Raw genomic sequence first — 12,463 nt, 5'->3', positions numbered from 1 at the left:
CTGGTCTATCCCCACTTAATTGATGGATTTTATTTTTAAATTGTCAGATTCTGGCCATCTATTTCCCCCCCCTTAAGTATATCTATTTATTTTTGAGAGAGAGAGAGAGAGGACAAACAAGAGAGGGGCAGAGAGCGAGAGGGAGAGACAGAATCCAAAGCAGGCTCCAGGCTCTGCGCTATCAGCATAGAGCTGGGTGCGGGGCTCGAACCCACAAATCGTGAGCTCATGACCCGAGCCAAAGTCAGACGCTTAACCGACTGAGCCACCCAGATGCCCCGTGGCCATCCCTTTGGATTCAGAATCACTCTGTGGCCATGCAAGGCCTAGTCAACCACCATCTGATCCATTGAGCAGCGTCACCTTTTTTCTTTGAATGGATTGGCAAGTTCACTCAAAAGAGTCAAACTCAGACAATGACAATTGACACAGCCTCACTCAGGCCCTTGAGAAAGCACTCTCCGGTCATGTCTAGAAGATGCCACAACACCCACCTGGGTTAACCAATTCAGTCAAAAATCAGTCCAACCTATACCTATAAAACAGCATAGGCAAAACAACGTTCCTTTGTCAGTCTGAGCTTAAAGTCTATATATGGCCCGTGTCCTTCCCCCTTCTTACTGAGCTGACTTCTTAGGACAAGAGACGTACGTTCATATGGACACACAGTACTCTCAGTCTTGTCTTTTGAGGAGAGAGGACTGGGCGATAGAGAACTTGTGCTGTCAGGGGCAGTGGGAAGACCTTGGGATGACTTATCTCAGGGGCGTGTCTACGTGAACATGACACAGATTGTAGCTTTGGCTGCTACGTGACCCGTTTGATGGGATGAGAGGGAAGGCGCCAGCTAGAACGGACCTTGTCCATGTTAACTGGTCTTGAATAAAAGCGGGCCAACGTGTATTTGCATGCATCCCGGCTTTTGTATTTGACTTTCTGTATTTTTGTACCAGGACTTAGTTTGTATCCCTGCATATTCACACATGTCTGAGCGTTTGGATTTGTGTCTCAGCGTTTTCCCATGTGGTTAAGTCCGCTGATATGTACTTGGACATTTGCATCTGTCTCTGAGCATTTGCATGTGTTTGTACATGGCCTGTGCATGGATTTGCCTGTGCCTCTGTCTGTATCTTCTTTTGGGTTTCTGTAGGAGGACGTTGTTACGTGTACATATCTGCATGTCTTTGGAGATCGGTAGCTCCAAGGAGACTTCAGACATTGTGAAGTCTGTGCCTGGCAAGCCAAGGATGAAATCTGATGCTGGAGGATGGTCAGGCAGGCCCTCTGCTCAGATTCTTTCTGGCTCAACAACTATTTTCCTCCAAAATGAGGTTTGCAGTGTTTTCCATGGGCCCCTTCTGGCAGCCTCCACCAGCTCTAGACCTCCAGGGTCCCCTCTCAGGCCATTTTTTAATGGACCTAATGAGTGGAAGGGAGTGTCTGGAGGTGAACTGAGAATTTAAGACAGGAATAGAAGGGGAGACTTTATCATTTCCTGCCCATTCTATCTTTTCCCTTATTAAAAAAAATTTTTTTTTAATGTTTATTTATTTTTGAGAGAGAGAGAGAGAGACAGAGCGTAAGCAGGGGAGGAGCAGAGAGAGGGAGACACAGAATCCGAAGCAGGCTCCAGGCTCTGAGCTGTCAGAACAGAGCCCTATGCGGGGCTCGAACTCATGAACCATGAGATCATGACCTGAGCCGAAGTCGGATGCTTAACCAACTGAGCCTCCCAGGCACCCCATCTACCTTTTCCCTTATTGATATTCGTCAACTCTGAGCACGAGGCACAGGGGAGCCAGCTGGTCTGAGTTATTAAAGCCCTTTCTCCACTCTTTGAAAGCTAATTTTACTAAAAAAATTTTTAGGTGGTTATGAGAAGCATATTGTGGTTATGTTATTAAAAAAAAGTCTTCATCTTTTAGAGACATCCATTGAATTGTTCACAGAAGAAATGACATGACGTCTGAGATTTGTTTCAAAATATATGAGGTAGTGTTGGGTTCGATCTAGATAAAAATTAGATTGGCCATGGGCTGATCATTGTTAAAGTGAGGTGACGGGTATATGAGAGTCTGCTCATATTATTTTCTCTGCTATCGTGTTTGGACTTTTCTTTTTTTTTTTTTTAATTTTTTTTTCAACGTTTATTTATTTTTGGGACAGAGAGAGACAGAGCATGAACGGGGGAGGGGCAGAGAGAGAGGGAGACACAGAATCGGAAACAGGCTCCAGGCTCTGAGCCATCAGCCCACAGCCCGACGCGGGGCTCGAACTCACGGACCGTGAGATCGTGACCTGGCTGAAGTCGGACGCTTAACCGACTGCGCCACCCAGGCGCCCCTGGACTTTTCAATAGTAGAAAAAGAATCGTGTCCACTCAGGCATCTCCTACTATTTTCCCCCTGCACTCCTCATCCAGAGATGTAGCTATAATTGTTTCCCCCCATTACACAGGTGAGGAAGTGAAGGCTCTCGCTGGGTAAGGGATTTGCCTAAGGCAACCGGGAGCAGAATTCAGGCAGCCTGACTTCCTACCAAAGGTTCTTCTCATTGGATCCTGCGTAAACGTGAGCCTCGTGCAGCCATAAAATACAGAATTTGTGAATAAATACCTATTACGTTAATGAAACAACTAAGACTCCACTTGCTCATACATTTGCACGGGGCTTACCCAGACAAGTATCTGGACCCCCAAGGGCTCCCCACCTCCGTTCACACAGCTCTGCTTTCCTTTGTTGTACGCTTCTAGATCACTTATTTTGAAAAGATGTGTTAGACACCACGTGTGGGCTGCAGGGGGCGGGGAAGAAGGGGATCGGATCGTTACATCGGTTCTGTGTTCTCGTGTGAAGATCTGGGCAATTTACATACCCTCAGTGAGAAGGTACCAACAGGGGACCTGGAAGGAAGAAATGTTTCCCGACGATGGATGGATCAAGCCCCAGGACCACAGACACGTGGAGAGTTTGTCAGGCTGGTGCCCTGTACCTCTTGACAAAAACTGCAACTCTGCGCGCAGGTACAAGATAGTTTTCTCCTCTTACACACAGATATGTTCAGATAAATATAACTGTCACATATGCTTCCTTAAAGAGTTCGTGCGTGGTGTACATCCACGTTCGGTACACGTTACACAGCCGTGTCTCTAGAGAGAGGGGTTCTAGAGTAGGTCAGTGCAGGTGTAGGAGTTAGAAGGCAGGAGTTCTAGTCTACTCTCCACCACTTGCTGAGCATAGATCTTCAGCAAGTCACATCACTCTCTTTGGCTCAGTTTCTCCTCCTGAAAGACAAGACTGATATTAATAGCTAAGCTGCCCATCTCAAACGACGCTAAATGCAGGAAGGCCATTTTTGCCTATAAATTTGTATTTTACCCCACACTGTCATACTAAAAATGATGGCGATGAATCTATGACATGCATAGCATATATGCACGTATGCCTGTATATCTGTTCATCGAATCCATGGGACAGAAAAATTGAATCGACTGCCTAAGATAACACATTCCAAAGACGGCATGGAATCGTGAAATGATGATAGGTTTTAGAGTCAGAAACACCACTAATGAGCTAAAACGGTGTCCAATGTAAGTGTTATGGAGTGGCTTCTGCTGGTTAGCTCAGTCAGTTCGATCAGTGTTTCTTAAAATGTGGCCCAAGGACCCCTGGGGGTTCTTGAAGACCCTTTCAGGAGCTCTCAGAGAGGTCCCTCCTCTTCCAACTACCTATCTGCGTGAGGCTCTGTACTTCGTATCCTTCAGCCAAAACAATGAATGTATTGCAGCAAACTGAATGCAGAAACAGGCGTGAGAATCCATTCGTCTTCTCAGCTAGACATTAAAGAGATTTGCGTAGGGGTGCCTGGGTGGCTCAGTCGGGTGAGCATCCGACTCTTGATTTCGGTTCAGTTCATGATCTCGTGGTTTTGGGGCTCTGCACTGAGTGTGGAACCTACTTTGGATTCTCTCTCTCTCTCCCTTTTTCTCTGCCCCTCCCCCCGCCCTCACTCTCTCAAAATAAATAACTAAGCTTTAAAAAAGAAAAGCTATTTGCCTAAATGCGAAACGAGGATATCCTTTTTACTAAATTGTTTTGGCAAATATAGTTATTTTTCCCAAAAGTTGGTTATGTTACCATGTAAGAGCTTTATTTTCTTTTTTGAGAAGATTTTTAGAAGGTGTGAGTTTTAATTCGAATAAGGTAAATCCTGAGAGATAGTATTTTTAAAAGCTCTTTGAGATTTCAATAATTTTTAAGAGTGTGCACGAGTGTGAGGACCAAAAAGTTCGAGAACCACTGGGGTTAGAGCCTGTCGATGGCAAGAACCGGAGGTTACTGTAGGCCCTGCCTGCGCCCAGGCTGGCACTGCCCCACAACCTCACCAATGGTCCCTGCCAACCTCATGGCATCCTGAAGGCCAGTGCCCATGTCCATCACGAGCAAAGAATTGGAGGAGTTCAGAGTGCCCACTCTGGAAGTCCAGCAAGTCTGACTGGAGTCCTGGCTCTGCCCATGGGGCATATCTCTACCCTCCTGGGCCTCCCTCAACTTCCTCTTGGGTAGAACGGGAATACAATAGCTTCCTTACAGTGTGGTCATGAGGCTCAAGTAAGATAACAAATTTAGCACAGTGCCTGCTCCATAGTAAGCGCTTAAGAAAATGCCTATTATTGTTAATAATAATAATAGGAAGAAGGAGGAGGAGGCGGAGAATAGCACTAATTGAAAGCTCACTGTGTGCCAGGCACTCTTCGAAGTGCTTTTCATACATTAACCCACTTACTCCTCCAATGCCGCTGTAAGGCAGTTAGCAACCCCAGGAGAGAACTATTCTGCAGTCGCTGCTGTTAGTGTGGCCGTGGCAGTGGTTTCCTAGGTCCTGCCTCCGAGCAGAGTAGTGCAGACTAGAGGGTTAGATACATGTTTGTGGTTTTGATTGAACTGTGAACAAGTGAAAGTATTTGGTGAGGAATCTTATCGTCCGGAGGCCTCTAACTCCACCTGCCTCTATAGCCACCCAAGGCCTAAGGAGCCCAATTGCAGGATCAAGGGTGAGTCCTCAGGCCACAGGATCTCCAGTAAAGGAGCAAGCCTTTTTGAGCAGCATTCGGGGAACAGGGGACAGCAAAAGCCTCGATTACCGGGATAAGTCAAAGAAGTTACTTCATAGGCGCTCTACTTGGGATGTTATTGTCTGTCACAAATCACCTACACACACACACACACACACACACACACACGTGCGCGCGCGCGCGCCTTCAACAAAGTCACCTACCCACACATGCAGGAACAGAAGAAACGAATGTTTTGAGGTCCTAGCATGAATCTGTCATGAGTGTTTTGAGGGTGTGTCTGTAGGTAAACGTGTGCAGAGAGAAAGGACTGTGTGAAATTACAGGCTGGAGGGAGGGACTCTCTTCCCAGTCTTTCCTCTTCCGTCCCCATTAGCAAAAATTCCATAACAAAATGCAGACTCCCACCACCTCCTGTATCTTTCTTGGGTCAGGTTCCCCCAGAGAACATTCTGGCTGGTATGGGTCCATCCAACCAGTTGAGGGACAGGGGGGAATAGTTCAGTTGCCTCTCATTGCCATGGAAACTGAGTGGCAAGCCACGGGGAGCATGAATCTGGGGCTCTTGGCCAACCACTGGTCTTCAAGGACAGAAGAGGGAGCAGGATGCCAGGCAAGGCTAAATCTCGGGAAGGAGCTGGAGGGAAGGAAGGGAGGAGGGGAACTTATGCTCTCCTACCAGCTTTCAACTGTGGGCACTAGGGCAAAGACCTTGGGATTATTCCAGTCTGGGGCTCTGGGATATGAAGTGGGTTCTTGCTAAAGACAGGTCTCCCAGGCAGAGTTCAAGAGTCTTGGCCTGAATTATCTGGACTCAGACCCAACTGGATTGACACACAGAGGAAAAGATAGCCTATTATTTACCCTGACTGGGTTTACCGTACTCTCCTTAAGCTTCGGAGACCACATATTCCTGGATATGAGTGTTGGAAAGGAGGATCTCAGGGAGTCATTTTTTCTTTTCTTTTTTTCTTTTTTGAGAGATAGAGAAAAGAGGCCCTCCAGTGTGCACAGTATGGACACTGTCTTGATTTCTTCAGTTTGGGTTACGGAATTCTGGGAGCTATTGAGGGACATTCTAATTGCTCAGAGAATGTGTTTGCCATCAAAGGAAGGGGCAGAATGACCAGACAGAGAGGTTAGGAAAGGCCATCTCCCCTCTGTGGTCAGGATAGGAAGATACGTTCAAACTCTGAAGCCCAAAACAGCCCTCAGAGAACTGGGGCAATTATTTAAAAATTCTGCACCAAACCTTTTGACCTCAGATACCTTGCTTTTACCTGAATTTAATGGATAGCTGTCCCAGTGAGAGAAGAGACTGATCCCTGGGGGCCGGGACTCAGACTGCACCATTGGGGGGGGGGGTGCCTCTCCAGCTGGGAAGGTGAGATTCAAGTGACTTGGGGTTGGGAAAGCTTCTCAAGGGTTGGCCTCACAGGTCTCTGAGCCCTGGGGTAGCAGAGCCCTCTAGAAGCCAGAGGCCCTCCATTTGGGGGCCTCTTTGATTCCCAGAAGTGGAGGGAGGAGGAAAAGGAGGAAAGGAGGGTGTGGGGGGGAGGGGCAGGCAGGAACAGATGCTTCCAGATCTAAAGAAATAATTTGAGGGGGAAAGGCAGGATCAAACGGAGGAAGAGGAGGGGGAGGTGGGGGGAAAGGAAAGAGAACAAAGGTATAGTGGGGATTGGAGCCTCTTTGGTGGAGGAGATAAAGGGGAATCCGAGTGAGTTGGCTAAGCAGACATCTGCCCAGGCTGTAAAACCTTGCTCTATTTGCTGCTGGCTCTGGAGCAGTCAGATCAGCCCCTGAGGTGGCCTGGACTGGAGGCTCAGCCAGGAACCTTTGAACGTCAGCTGTCCCTCCAGATTGCTGCCCGCCCCCCACCTTTTGGTTCTTCTTCTCCACTTTCTCAGTTGGAGGGGAGTTCTAGGAGGAGCACTGGGGCTGGGGAATGTCCTAGAGGATTGCTGGAGGATGAAAGGGGCAGAGCAGCAGGGATATGAGGAAACACCGAGCACTGGAAGCAGTAGAAATGCCAGGCAGAGACCTTGAAACAGCTGAGCAAAGACAAGCAGGGCTGCAGGCAGTCACATTGCAAAATGGGTCGAAATCGGCAGAGAGACAGAGTCCAAGAAGAAAGGTTTCCAACGAGGGGTGGGGGGAGGCACACATCTCTCCATGTGACCTTTGAGCTTGCTCAGGCAAGACAGGGCTTGAGGTGGGGGGCTGGGGAAAGACGGGAGCAAATGTACATGGGGAATATTCCATGCCTCCCCCATTTTCTCCTGTCACCAAACTGCCTTCCTTTTTTGCCTCCAGCTAGAACCAACTGCCATTCAGCAACCATATTTTCCAAGGTCTATTCTAGCTGAGTAGAAGGACTCCACACGCGCAAAGTTACAAACACTGTGCAACTGACAAAAGGGACAGAGTCACAAACAAGAGCCAGGCCATCGTAGGGATGGGGAGAGATGGGGCGAACAAGAACAAACTGGTTGGGGGACATCTCCCAAGTTACTCACTCTGTACCCACCCCACCCTCCCGTGGATCACCCAGCCCTGTCCCTGCCCATCAGATTTAAGAGCAAATTCCCCCTTTTATAAGAGCCCTAATCCTAATCTAGTGCCCAGAGACAAAGGCCAGGGGAAGAGGGAAGCAATTCTTCCTGGGTTGGGGTGGAGGTGCCGGTGCCGGGAGGACCCATTGGCCTGGAATTCCTGTGATGGAGGAGACCATGTGTATGTTTGATGACCTGGGATGCTTCTCTCTCTGTGCCCACAAAAATCTTGAGAGGGTCCCATTTCCCCGCTCTTGTAACTCGGGGAAAAGTATGCATTCATTGCTAGCGAAAATGAAATCTCATTCGGTGGTGGTAACTGTGGGGGATCGGTCGGTCGAGGAGCAATTGAGAGTGTGCTCAATTTTCCACGAAAAAAAAAAAATGAAGGCCGAAGAGGGCAAAAAAAAAAAAAAAAAAAAAAAGGCGGGGGGGGGGGGGAGCTTGGGCTCTTAAAGGGCGAGACCCCGGAGGTGGAGCGGAGTTCACCGCGCAGTGAACCCGCTCGGCCGGCCGCGCAGCCCGAGGCCCCCGCCCAGAGCCCTATTGTCCGCGGTCCGAGCCCGGGGTCGTGACCCAGCCGAAGGCGACACGGCGCCCGGGGCGGCCGTGGCGTGGAACCCGGAGGGGGCGCCGGGCCGCTGCCGGCCTCTCGCACCTCACCTTTGCCCGGGCCGGCCCCATCTCGCCATCCTCAGGACCCCGGTCGCTCCAGAAGGGAGCCGGGACCCCCGGTGGCGGCAGCCGCTCTGGGCCCCATTCTCTCGCACCGGCTGCCTGGGAGGCCAGAGGCCGGCAGCGGGGACCTGGGGTCGGACTGTTTGGCAGTGCCTCCCACACGCTCCGTTTTAACGCTTCGCCCCCGGAAGTTCAAATATACTTCCCTCTCTAGATGCTGGAAGTGGGAAGAGAGGGTCAGAAAGGAGGAGTGAGCAGAGGTGACACTTCTTTGGGTTTGGCCCATATCCCCATCACGGCTGGCAGAACAGACCCTGGAGTGCCCTACGTTTTAGGAAATCTGGCCATTGCTGCTGGGGACTGGAAATTTTAAATAGTCCTTTCCATTTATTAGGCTATGTAACCCTAGTCACCCTCAAACATGGGAGACCCTCCCTACCCATCCTTGTCTTTTCTGCCTCCTAATTTAATTCATCAGCTAGCTGGGTCTACAAGAGGATGAAACTGCAAAGGCCCTTGACCCTGTTTGCGCGGATGTGGGCTCCGTTGCTGGATGGACCCTTTTTAAAAAAGCAGCTACAGAGCTGATGGCAGAGAGAAGAGAAGACAAATCCTTAGGAGTGGAGACAGAGCCAGGTCTGAGAAGGGACTCCTGGACCTAGAGGGCAGAGGAGCAAACCTTGGTTTCTCCCTGCTAGCAAAGCCAAAAGGGATCTGAGCTCCTGGAGGTACACAGACTTTAAGGTGGCTGAGGGACCCCTTCAGGTCTCTGGTTCACACAGTGTACCCTACCATTTTTAACCCCCAAGAGGCAGCTAAAATTCCGATACCCCAAACAGTCACGCGCTGCAGAGAAAAATTAAAATGGGGCTAGCTCTATGGGGTGTAGCAAAAGCAGGCCAAGTTGGTAGGGGGTGATCAGTTCTACCAGAAAGAGTGGTCAGAGGCAAAGGCTTTTTTTTTTTTTTTCCTACCAAATCCCCCAAATGTTTATTTTGGGCTTCTGCCCACCAGATAAATCAAGCTAACAGATTAGGAAGTTCATAAAATTGTATTCTTAGATAATGATATCCAGAGAGGTAATAAATATCCTCTCTGTTCTGATGGCCGCTGGTGTTGGGGGGGAATCCTTCGTCTCTTTCTCCGAGGCTGGGAAGGGTTTCTTAGAATTAGCTCTTCGAAGGTGGGGTACCAGATAGAAGCTGTGGAAAACCACGAGAAGGAGCTTTGTGAGGGCAACACCAATGCTCCCCCCAGGACTTGGCAAAAAGCAGAGGCAAAGATGTGGAATCACGTCGGCATGCTGCTTCTCCCATCATAGCACCCTCCACCTCAAGGGCCCCCTTCGGAGTCCGTCTCCCCTAATCTTGGACAAGCAGACAAATGGTGCCTAGCAGAGGGTACCCTGGTCCCAAGCTCTGAGAACCCCCTGTTTTATCTTCCCTACCACTCCCCCAAACACACACATACACATCCATCTCACAGCAGGAAGGCGGCTCTGCACTGCAATCCGCTAAGTCCACGCAGGAGAAAAAAAAAAAAAAACAAACAACCCAGAAGCTGATGCCCAGATTGCAGAGAAAACTTTGTAGGAAACTTCATGCAAGCAGCAGTGAGAGGCCCTCGGAGAAGTAAAGTTCCCCATTCCTTCCCCCACCCCAGGCTCACTTTCCCTCCCCACCTTCTCCTTTTGGAGCGAAGTTTCATCACTCCCCAGGTACAAGACTCGGCCCAGAAACTCCATTTCCCCCAAGCGGAAGCCCTCTGTTCAGGACTGGATTTCCCGCCTTCCCTCCCCAAGATCGGGAGTTGAGCTAAAAACTGAATGGCAAAACGAGACAGAGTTGCAAATGCTGTACTCCTTGCCCTGAGCAGATCGAGTGCTAACTACTTACATGTCAAGGGGATTTTTGACCTGTGGGGATCTCCTGGTGCTTGGAGAGAAGGACCTTGGAAGACTGGCGTTGCCGCTTTCACCCCGTCTTCTTTTAACTTAGCCATTGGAGAGAGAGATACAACGCGCTGGCAGGCATTCATGCGCCTTGCCTCTCCCATTACTGTGGGCAAGAAATCTCCAGCCCTACAAAAGCAGTGGCATCGTATCTGGAGACCAGGGGCTGAGCGAGGGCTGGTTTGGGAGGGTTGGAGATGGGGGTGGGGGAGAGGTCAGAGGCGCTGCCGAATATAAAGGCGATGGGAGAGAAAATGCTGTGTCCTCCCCGTGAACCTGGGTTGCGTCCTCCCCGCACCCCACCCCCCCAGCAGCCTTTCCCCTCTGCTCAACCCAACTTCAATAAAAACTCCAGCCCTCGGCTTCCCAGTGAGGCTGGAGCAGCCCCGAGTGGAGCAGCAGCGGGGACCCAGACCTCTGGAACTAGGGGTCCGGCCAAAGGGTCGGCCCTTCATGCCCCTCACTCCCTCCTCCGCACCCCCCACCCCATCCCTCTCCGGCACCCTGATCCCATTCTGGGCAGTCAGGTCCAAGGAAAGGAGAGCTTTGGGGAAAGAGGAGAGAATGGAGCCCACTGGAGGGAAGGCCAGAGGCCAAAATCTTCACAAACTCAGATGTAAGGGGGTTTCGTTTTGTTTCATTGGTCAAGAATTACAGATTTCTAATGTTTCCCCTTTTCAGACGGAGCGGGACAGAGAACTATGTGTACAGTATGTGTGAGAGGAGAGAGAAGCCCCTAAAGAAGGGGAAATAAAGGAACAGTCCCAATCCTTTCCGGATGTTTTCCTGCGCTAGACAGCGTCCCTTTCGCAAGTTCAGAGAGAAGCTTAAGAAATAAAAGATGGTAATTTTTCTCCTCCTTGCTTTCATCTCTTCCACTTTTGGGAGGAGAGGGGATTAAATTCCTCTAAAACCAAAGAAGCAAAGTTAGAAAAGACTATGGATCTTAAGTTCCTTTTCTTTCTCCCCACCCCCCTTTTCCATTTAAACTTCCTTACAGGGTTGAAAAGACACCCAAGTTCCCCCCCCAGACCTTCTTTCCCTTTTCCCAAGCACAGTTAGACCCCCTTTTACTGCCCCAAAGTCAATTGCCTCAAGATGATAGGAGCTACAGTCAGATTTGGCTCCTAATTCACTTGATCACATAAAATAACTCCAGATAATTGTTGGCCCTGCTTCCGCACACTGTAGGCAGCATGTTTTGCTGTCTCCAGGGCACCATTGAGGGAGGGGAAAGTAGACCTCCAGGACCAAGTGATTCCCCCCAACACACACACACACACACACACACACACACACACGCATGCACACACACTCCACTCCAAGTACCAGCCAGCAAGTGGTTCAAGAGGAAATAAATCCAAAGCATACTGAACAACAGATTTTCACAACTGGTCCCATTGTTACCTTCCACTCCAGAATTTAGGGAGAGAGGATAAGGGTATTCCTGGCTCCTCTACAAATCCCAGATCTCTCCTCCCTCATCTCTTCTACTTCTTGGAGACCTCAATTCGGAAATTTGGATAAATTGTCTGAGAAACTCACCAAATACTACCCCCCACCCCTTCTCCCAACAAACAAGCAAAAATTTGAGCAGGCCTTGCTTAGGGCCTGGTCTTCAAGATCAGGATTATTTGGGAGCCTTTGGCTTAAATTAATTATTCAGGTAATCCAGGCCAGTTTTGGTTGTTGTTGTTTGTTTGTTTCCCTCATTTTAGCCCCCGGGGAAACAACTGGAAAAACAATTTTTTTTTAACAGCCGGAGAGCCTTGTTTCAGCTAACTTCAATCCCTGCCAGGACCTGGGAGGTTATAGGAAAAGGGGTGGTCCCTGCCTCTCCCTGTGTCTTTTCTCAACACCTGGCAGGTCCATGATAAAAGTTATGGAAAAAATAAAAGTTCTTCATTATCTCCAGGCATCAGGCTTTGAGGCCTACCCATGCAAGGGGGCCTCCCAGGCCTCTGGCCTCCACTTCACCCTTCTTTCCAAGTCTAAACAAACAGAGAAGCCACCCTGACAGGTCACTTCACTGCTACAGAATCACCAGCTCAAAATCTTCCTTCTTTTAAGGAGCACACGCTGTTGAGGGGGCATCTTCCTTAATCCCTCATCCCTAAAGGGTCCAAAACGATGAAAACTCTTCTCTGTCCCACTCCCTAAACTTGCCTTCTTGTCTGCAAATCAGGCAGGCCTACTCAGCAGAGA

Source organism: Prionailurus bengalensis, chromosome B4 (genome assembly GCF_016509475.1).
Source record: "Prionailurus bengalensis isolate Pbe53 chromosome B4, Fcat_Pben_1.1_paternal_pri, whole genome shotgun sequence".
NCBI lineage: Eukaryota > Metazoa > Chordata > Mammalia > Carnivora > Felidae > Prionailurus > Prionailurus bengalensis.
This window is presented reverse-complemented; position numbering follows the sequence as displayed.